The sequence below is a fragment of the Nerophis lumbriciformis genome, linkage group LG05 (assembly GCF_033978685.3).
Source record: "Nerophis lumbriciformis linkage group LG05, RoL_Nlum_v2.1, whole genome shotgun sequence".
Classification (NCBI taxonomy): domain Eukaryota; kingdom Metazoa; phylum Chordata; class Actinopteri; order Syngnathiformes; family Syngnathidae; genus Nerophis; species Nerophis lumbriciformis.
The window spans coordinates 30,750,555-30,760,261 of NC_084552.2; the positions used below are offsets into that span (position 1 = coordinate 30,750,555).

Below are 9,707 nucleotides of genomic sequence, written 5' to 3' on the forward strand. Positions count from 1 at the left end.
GCGTTCCAACTTTCTACATGATAATTTATGAGCTCTGGTTTCTTCTGTAAACCATGGGGTGCGCCTTTTAGGGGCCCTTTTTTGTTTTAGCGGTGCAATGCTATCAATGGTTTCGCGCAGGGCATTGTCAAAGTTGTTAGTTAGGTTATCAATAGAGCCGACATCATTTGGGAATGGTGCCATTACCGAAGGCAGTAGGTCAGCAAGAGTCATCGTTGTGGCAGCATTAATGTTGCGGCTGCTATAGCAGTTATTATTATTATTAGTTTGTTGACAAGGAGTCAGAACTTCGAATTTTATAAGGTAATGATCGGACATTACTTTAGTATACGGGAGTACCATAACTTTGGAGGTGGTGACACCCCTGACCAGCACTAGATCTATCGTATTACCGTTGCGATGTGTAGGTTCATTTATTATTTGTGTAAGACCACAGCTATCAATTATAGTCTGGAGCGCCACGCACTGAGGGTCGAATGGGGTATTCATATGGATATTAAAGTCCCCCATTATGATTATATTGTCTGCGTGCGTTACTAGATCAGCAACGAACTCTGAGAATTCATTGATAAAGTCCGAGTAGGGCCCTGGGGGGCGGTAGATAACAGCCATATCGAGAGGCAGCGGTGCGACAGACCTCATAGTAAGCACCTCAAATGATTTGTATTTATTATTTAGGTTAGGGGTAAGGTTAAAGTTTTCATTGTATATTAGTGCGACCCCCCCCCCCCACCCCTTTTGAGGGGACGGGCAATATGCGCATTCGTATAGTTAGGAGGAGATGCCTCATTTAGCGCAAAAAAATCGTCTGGTTTGAGCCAGGTTTCGCTAAGACCAATGACGTTAAGATTGTTGTCTCTAATGACCTCATTAACTAATAACGTTTTGGGAGACAATGATCTTATGTTTAAAAAGCCCATATTATAAGTATTGGGCTGTTTTGACGAGTTTTTGTTTAAATTATCCGTAGTAGCAATATTAATAATGTTGCATTTATTATACGTAGTGCACTTTAAATAGTTCTGACCATATCTAGGAATTGATACGACGGGAATTTTCAGATTGTTTGCTTGATGCTGCGATAGACTGAACGCATCATGATTTGCCACCTCAGTAGAATGCATATCTACCTCTAACACATTCACAACAGAAAACACATTATGTGAGTTGTGTCTTATTCTAAGAGAATTGCTATGCGTACAGGAATTATCCAGCCTGGCGCTGGCTAGTTCTAGTTTAACTGACTCCTCACCCGGACTAGCAGGCTCTGTAATTGCCTGTGACCGGGCTTGCTCTAGTGTAGTTAGTCAAATGTGACTTAAACAGTAGTCTATGTTTTTAGTCAAGATGATGGCGCCTTCCTGGTTAGGGTGAAGGCCGTCTCTCATCAGCAAGCCTGGTTTGCCCCAGAAAGAGGGCCAATTATCAATAAACGTTAGTCCCTGTTTTCTACAGAAGCTAGCCAGCCACTTGTTAAGCGAGACTAATCTGCTATATCTCTCATCATTGCCTCTCGCAGGCAGGGGGCCAGAGACAATTACTCGATGCCTGGACATCTTTCTAGCGAGATCACAAGTCCTGGCTATGTTTCTCTTTGTAATCTCTGACTGTCTCATTCTAGTGTCAGTATGGACTGGACTTTCACAATATTATGCTAGACCCACTTGACATCCATTGCATCCGGTCGCCCCTAAGGAGGGGGGGGTCACCCACATCTGTGGTCCTCTCCAAGGTTTCTCATAGTCATTCACATTGACATCCCACTGGGTTGGGAGTTTTTCCTTGCCCTTATGTGGGCTCTGAACCGAGGATGTCGTTGTGGCTCGTGCAGCCCTTTGAGACACTTGTGATTTAGGGCTATATAAATAAACATTGATTGATTGATTGATTGATTATAATGCATGTTGATGACACATTCTAGTTGTGTCATCAAAATATAAATAATATCAAGATCATATTTGGACGGGAAATACTAAACATTAAAAGTATATCAAACAAACCTTTAAACTTGTGTATTCTTCGACTCTGCTCCTTTGGACTGGAGTGTGTGCCATTTTTTCTCGTCGTCGTCGTCGCAAACTTGATAGCGAACGCAAAGCGGATCTACGAAAATGGTGGATTGTGTGTCTTAAAGGCGACCTACTATGCAAAACCAACTTTTCTTACCTATTGGTAACTCTTTTTGTGTGTTTAGGAATCCCATGAGTTCCAAAAATTTAAAATCAAAACATGGAGGCATTGCAGAGATATTTATAGAATAATCTTGCCTTCCTTCATACTTCCGCCAAACGAGTCGTTTGGAATTTGCTTTGACTCCTGACGTTTTCTGACCAGTGACGTCAGCAGATATGTCCATTTTTGGTACAAATCTACCAGAAGACATTTGCCTTGAGTCCGCCGCTGTAGTCATTAACCTCCTTCTTTTTTGCTGTCCTCTTGTTGTGTGGCAGACTGGCTCGTACATGCACATGCATCCTGCACTGCTGCCATTTCTAATACAAAGTGGCGTATAGTTCTAACTTATATCTGTCAGTAGACTCCATATGGAAGCACTAAAACTGCAACATGGCTGACAGGGAGAAGACCCAGTCGAAGTGGAGGCACGTAAATAAGACCAGCCACAAAACAACTCATCCCAATGAGATACTTATCAGAAAACGGCTTGAAAATGGTCTGTAAGACATCAATCAATCAATCAATCAATCTTTATTTATATAGCCCTAAATCACAAGTGTCTCAAAGGGCTGCACAAGCCACAACGACATCCTCGGTACAAAGCCCACATACGGGCAAGGAAAAACTCACCCCAGTGGGACGTCGATGTGAATGACTATGAGAAACCTTGGAGAGGACCGCATATGTGGGTAACCCCCCCCCCTCTAGGGGAGACCGAAAGCAATGGATGTCGAGTGGGTCTGACATAATATTGTGAGAGTCCAGTCCATAGTGGATCCAACATAATAGTAAGAGTCCAGTCCATAGTGGGGCCAGCAGGACACCATCCCGAGCGGAGACGGGTCAGCAGCGTAGAGATGTTCCCAGCCGATGCACAGGCGAGCAAGACATGATCTAAGATAGTTTATGTTGTCGAGATCACACTTCCACAGTACATGTGATGTGTGCTGCATATTTCACAACATAAGAAACCAGCACAGGCTGGACTGTGGGAGCATATGATGTCATGAATGTGGAGGAAATTAGTGTTGAGCACTTGCACTCAGTCTTAATAAATCACTTGTAAAACGGCCACGATAATAATTTGCACACGCTAATTTAGCGCCTGGAATTTGGACAATCAGGCTCTAAGTAATTCAGATAAAACTAAAGGCTGTATGTTAAGTATTGAGCCTTCAGCTCATAACCTGAAACAAACAAGGACATGTGTATGAAGGTTCTTATTCATCCAGGTCCTTGTCATCTAAGGCCATGTCTACACTAAGTCGGATAACCCCTTAAACGAATAATTATTTAGCCTAAGCCCCGTTTCAGTCACAGTAAACCATCGTTTAAAGTTCCCCTCCTTGGATAATTGTTTACACGGGTAAGTGCGCCGTGTATTTCTTGAATCTCCGGCTCTTAGTTTTGTATGGACTCATCGATCGTTTACAAACCGAGTTCGGAGAGGAAGTGACGCCAGAAAGACCGCGCCCCACACAAGAAGTGACGTCCGAAAGAACGCGCCACAGCCAGCTTCATAACAACCTGTTTCCACTCGGAAGTAAATACGGGAAAGATGCAGGCGAGTCATCCAGACCATTCTTCTACATGTACAGACACTTGTGGAAATCACACATGAATACCTTAAGAGAAAGCGATTGCAGCTATTTGGGATACAACGCTTCTCAGACGGCAAGAGAACTTTCGAATGTCCAGGTCAGCTGTGATTCTACTTATTGAAAAACTTTGTCCATTTGTCGAAGGAGAGACAACGAGAATGCGGGCTCCCGTAGATGTGATAAAAAAGGTAGCGTGTGCTTTGTATTACCTGGCTGACGAGGAAAGACTACGCAAAACATTGAATAAATTTGGACTGGCAAAGCAGACCATATCAGTTATTGTCCGCCATGTATGTTGTGGACTCAACATCTAGGTCCAGAGTATATAAAGTTACCAAAAACGAATGGACAATGAAGGTGAAGGCAAAAGAGTGAGGAGTGTCCTGACCAGATATCTAGATCAGTAGATTGATTGATGTAAATGTTCTTTATCACATTGTTTACTTTCACATGTCCAGTAAAGATTTTATAATTTATGATGTCTCGGGTGTGATTCACTACAATAGGGCCCCACAGCACACTGGATTCCAGTTAATTGAAATACCACAACACTGGATATTGTTCAGATAAGTTACATGCAAGAACTTGCACACAAAGCAACACTGGAGGGTTGCGTTGCGCCGGCGGACGAAGGGGCGGAAGGGGGTCTTAAACGACCATTGTGTGTGTGTGGACAAGGATAAGGTTAGGTGGGATTTACCCCCGGCTTAGTGTAGAAGGGGCCACAGGGTGTTCAATCGTTCTAACTGGACTGCCTGGTTTGTCTTGTCTGTAAATGCTCTATTTGCAAAAGTGTAAATGGCTTTTTAAAAAGTGTACAAATGCCAAGGGACACATCCTGCTTGCCTGCAAATGGAATAGAATAACAATAATAATCACACTGAATTGAAACAATGCAAAGGGACACTCTTTGCATCACAATCACATTCCAGTCTTGGCCTGTCAGCCTCTAAACTCATCTTTGGCCTGCTGATCCACTGATTAATTCTGGGTGCTGAAATAACAAAGAACGTATTCCCAAAAAGGAGTGACGCTTGACCATAAGTGACTTTGAGAAGGTGAGAGACCTCACTGAGCGACTGCATGGAAGAAGAACCATGCACCAACTAATGAGAGGAACTAACATCCCAAATTGATCTTGGTTCAGTCGAAAAGCACACACCCAATACTGATGCGCCTCCAATCATTTGTAAAAAGCCCACCAGGTTTATTGGAGGGAAGACGAAGGAGAGAGGAGAGACATGCCAGTAAAGAGTTTGTGACAAACGAGATGGTGAGCGTTCAAATGAGACTTCTGGAACAAATTGAATTCTGAGACCGTTGAGAAAACAAAGAACAAAAAGAGGCTTCAGAATCCATCCATCCAATTCCTACCGCTTGTCCCTCTAGGGGCCGCGGGGTTCTTGGTGCCTATCCCAGCTGCATTTCTGCGGAAGTTGGGATACACCCTGGACAAGTCGCCACCTCATCACAGGGCCAACACAGATAGACAGAGTAGGAAAATAATCCACTGGGTCAAAATCCCAGCTGCACTCTGGCAGAAGGCAGGGGCCACCATGGACAATCTTATTGACATATTGTCTAAATCACAGGTGTCAAACTCAAGGCCCGGGGGCCAGATGTAGCCCGCCACTTCATTTTATTTGTCCTTCGAAAGCTTGGAATTAATATGTTTCAATAAAGTACTGTAACTTTTCTTTCTTAATGGTTTTTTTTTTCTATTTTGGCAGAAAAAAAACATTCTTAACTTAAATATAGTCTAATTATGCAAAAATATATTATCACACATTCAAACCCTTTTTTAAATAGACATAAATACTAATAATAATGATTTCAAAGCAAATTATCCATCAAAATGTGCAATGTAAAAGTAGCAATATATTTCATGGTCAAATTGTGAAATTTACAGTGTTTTTTACAGCATTTTTCTTTAAATGAAAAAAACAGTACTTGTTTTTTAATGTAATAAACTGTGGTGTCATTTTGGCATTTACATACACCGAAAAATCTACAGTTGTTGATTTGCGGTAAAAAAAAAAAAACAACAAAAAAACAAACTGGCAGCTCAGGTGCCAAAATTTTACTGAAAAATGCATTTTTTTTTTATTACAGTAAAAAAAACAAATGTAAATTCGACAGTAAAATTCTGGCAACTGAGCTGCCTTTTTTTAACCATAAAAAAGAGCAGAACTGTTTTTCCATTTACAGTAATATAAACTACATTTTGAGGTGAAATTATTGCAACTTATCATATTTTTTTTCCATTTTAGTTTTTCAAAAATCTACTAATAAAATGCATAAAAAAATTGTGTAATAATAGTATTTACCGTTAGACGCCGCCCTCTGGGGCCAAACAAAACTGTGATTTGGCCCTCAGTGAAAACCACTTTGACAGCTCTGGTGTGAGTAGATATACTGTAGGTACACCATTAGCACGGTCTGAAACGTCACACAAAGACAACAATGCTCACCAAAATGCAAACAGTTGTCTGATTTTTTGCACCGTTCCCCCATAACAAAAACCTCAAGCAGCATTTCTTCAACAGGGGATACTTCAATAAAAACATAATTGAGATAATTGTAGATGTTCTAAATATTTCTATCAAAATTAAGTAAACATAAGCACACAAGAAATATACTACAAGACCGTGAGGAAGCAGGGTCTTAAAATCACCCGTGACCCACACCACATACTTCTAAATTGTGTTGATGCCAAATGGTAAATGGTATAGAACAGCAACATACAAACTCAACAGGTCTAGATTGTTCTTTGTCCCACTGGCAATCAAAGCACTTAACAACAGAAAACTACTGTAATAACCCCATGCAATAATAAGGAGTGCAATATTGGGATAGTGCAATAGGGGAGGTGTTTCTACCGCTTGTCCCTTAAGAGGTGGCGGGGGGCGGCTGGAGCCTAACCCAGCTGCACACGAGCAGAAGGTGGGGTACACCCTGGACAAGTCGCCACCTCATCGCAGTCCTCGGAAACAATTAAGCTAATTATTGTTATTAATAATGCGGGTAAGCACGGTGGTACAGGGGATAGTGTGTGTGCCTCACAATACGAAGGTCCTGGGTTCGATCCTGGGCTCGGTATCTTTCTGTGTGGAGTTTGCATGTTCTCCCTGTGACTGCGTGGGTTCCCTCCGGGTACTCCGGCTTCCGCCCACCTCCAAAAACATGCACCTGGGGCAATGTTCCCTCTAATTTTTCATGTATGTGAGCAAACACAAAAACTCCCTGAGCATTCAGTGGAGCCCATGTGAGCAACATCAGACGTGCACACTGCGGCTACACCAGCAGCACACCTGTCCCAAACCTGACTAAATAACAAGTTCAATCTCCATCCATCCATCCATTTTCTACCGCTTGTCCCTTTCGGGGTCGCTGGAGCCTATCTCACCTGCATTCGGGCGGAAGGCGGTGTACACCCTGGACAAGTCCCCACCTCATCGCAGGGCCAACACAGATAGACAGACAACATTCTCTTATTATCATAATCAAATGACAGCAGTCATTTCCATTTCTAATATAAGTGTTTAGGCCCACTTACAATGACAATAACAAAAAATATTGTTTTTCAGGAACTGTGTGCTTGTATTGTTTGTCTGGGTGGAGGTCCTGCTTTGGAAATAATTTGTACCCCTATCAGACATTGCATTTAGTTCCCATTAAAACATTCACATGTTGCACAATGAGATGTAAGCAGGGGATCATGTGTACATTCCTGCAACTCTGTTTGTAAAAAATATATTTTTATTAGTATTTATTTAATGTACTAACAGCATTTCATGATTAATATTTATAAATGAAGATTCCTAATAAATGACACTTGAATAAGCACACATATGATTGGTAAATCATAGTGTAACGACCTGGAATGACACTTTAAGTGTGGTGTTGGAGTTGTCCGACTTTTTGTGTGGCTGTAAACGCATCACTGGCTAAGTGCCATATGTGCATGTGTTGGCACAAGTGAGAAAGAGCAAGTGGCTGCTGTTGATATAACAAAGTTGCTTTTGGTCTGGTTTGTACTGCAGAAAATGACCACTTTTGCTAGATATCTTTTTTTTTACTAATGTTTTGGTGATGTGTTTATGGCCGACAAAGAGTTTTGCTCAGTAAAGTGATGGATGGAATTCATGTCCTCAAAGCGTCTCGACAGACGTTACAATATTTGAACAATGACGACGAATACTGTTTTCTCTGTCGTGTCCGTATGTCGAAAATTGTTATGCGCTTATTTTTTTATTTGATTTTGTGCGTGGCATAGATTTGCCATGCGCAGAGGACGCTTGAGCAGTGCGCAATTGCACAGGCGCGCACCTTAGAGGGAATGTTGACCTGGGGATAGGTTGATTGGCAACACTAAATTGGCCCTAGTGTGTGAATGTGAGTGTGAACGTTGTCTGTCTATGAGGTGGCGACTTGTCCAGGGTGTACACAGCCTTCCGCCCGAACGCAGCTGAGATAGGCTCCAGCGACCCCCCGCGACCCCGAAAGGGACAAGCGGTAGAAAATGGATGGATGGATTATTATCAATGCTATTTATTTTAGACTACCGAACGTAGTGGCCATGGTGAGGGTCTATGGTCCTGGGATCTTCCCTGGACACAAGTGCACTAATTGCAGAGAGGAAATGCCCACGCAAAAAAAGCCTTCTTCTTCTTCGCATGGTTCAAATTTTTGGTGCAGAAATTTGCGCGCTAATGTACAGCCCACGCGTGTGGACGAGGCGCAGCATGACCACGGCCACGCCTTCCACCTCAACCCCCTCACCCTCTTACACGCGACCACCACTGGAACGCTGCACGTATTTAATGACAAATAATCAAACGTGCGACATTCACATTTTAGGTGTGCTCACTGAAACTGTGGAAATAAATCACGATCAAAACGTGTTTTGGCACTTTTTCCATTTTTTTTATTTTATTTTATTTTTATTTTTTTTAAAGATTTGCAAAGTTAACGCGCACTATTGTGCTGCAATTTCCACGGACACGCGTCCATCTAAAGTTTCACCCCCCAAAAAAATAAAAAATAAAAAATAAAAAAATAAAAACACGCGTCCAGCATCCAGTGCAGCGCAACCAAGATGATGCGTTTTCTCCTCGACAAAACAACTCCAAAAGCCAGTCTGGACTCCGAGCGTCCGCCCGTCAAAGAGTCTCGATCCCCCCATGCGTGTTATTCGTCAAAACCATCAAATAAAAGACTATCTCACCTGCTCACGCGTCCACCTCAAAACGTCCATTCTTAAATGCAATTACATCCTCCTCGGGATTCTTCTTTATGCAGCAATTTAAAGCTTCCAAAAGCAGAGCAGCTTAGTCCGGGTCCGGACTAGGCTGCAGGTGCGCCGAGCATGCAGTCCTGCACCAAGACTGCTTCAAAAAAACGAAAAGAAACGGGAGGGGGGCGTTGACAAAAGACCCTCTCTCCTCTCTTTACTATCAGGTCTGCTGTGTGCTGCCTATAACATCAAGATGTGCAGGAAAGTTGGAGTAGCAGGAAAGAGGATGATGATGATGAGGAGGAGGAGGAGGAGAGAGAGAAATTGCTGAAAGAAATCTACTGGAGATGGAGGGACAAGAATGTAATAAAAAAAAGAAAAAAAAAGGGGGTGGGATCTCAACAGGGGGGAAATATCATCTCATTCATGCAGCTGGTTATTCATGCTGGCTGGATGAACTTGTAAATACTGAGAGGCAGCATTAATAATTTCAGCTCATTGAGACTCACAGCAAACATTGGAACAAGCAGTTCGGCGTCACTTCTGCAGCCCAGATTTACTCCACAGCCATGCAGAAATCCAAACATAAAGTTACACTGTAAAAAAAAAATACTATTTTTTTGGTTAATTTACTCTAAATTTCAACTGTAATTTTTCAATTTTTTTTAAATAGTTTATAAAACTGTAGAATTGAA

General features: G+C 42.2%; 1 protein-coding gene across 2 annotated transcripts in view; it reads right to left on the reverse strand.

Moving 5' to 3' along the window:
- htr2cl1 (5-hydroxytryptamine (serotonin) receptor 2C, G protein-coupled-like 1) overlaps window positions 1–9,303 on the reverse strand; it is a 215,309-nt gene extending 206,006 nt beyond the window's left edge. For both annotated transcript variants that reach the window (XM_061960921.1, XM_061960919.1), the window contains exon 1: window positions 9,004–9,303. The gene's annotated coding sequence lies outside the window, so the exon portion shown is untranslated. The remainder of the gene's footprint in view (window positions 1–9,003) is intronic.
- Window positions 9,304–9,707: the final 404 nt, after the last annotated feature.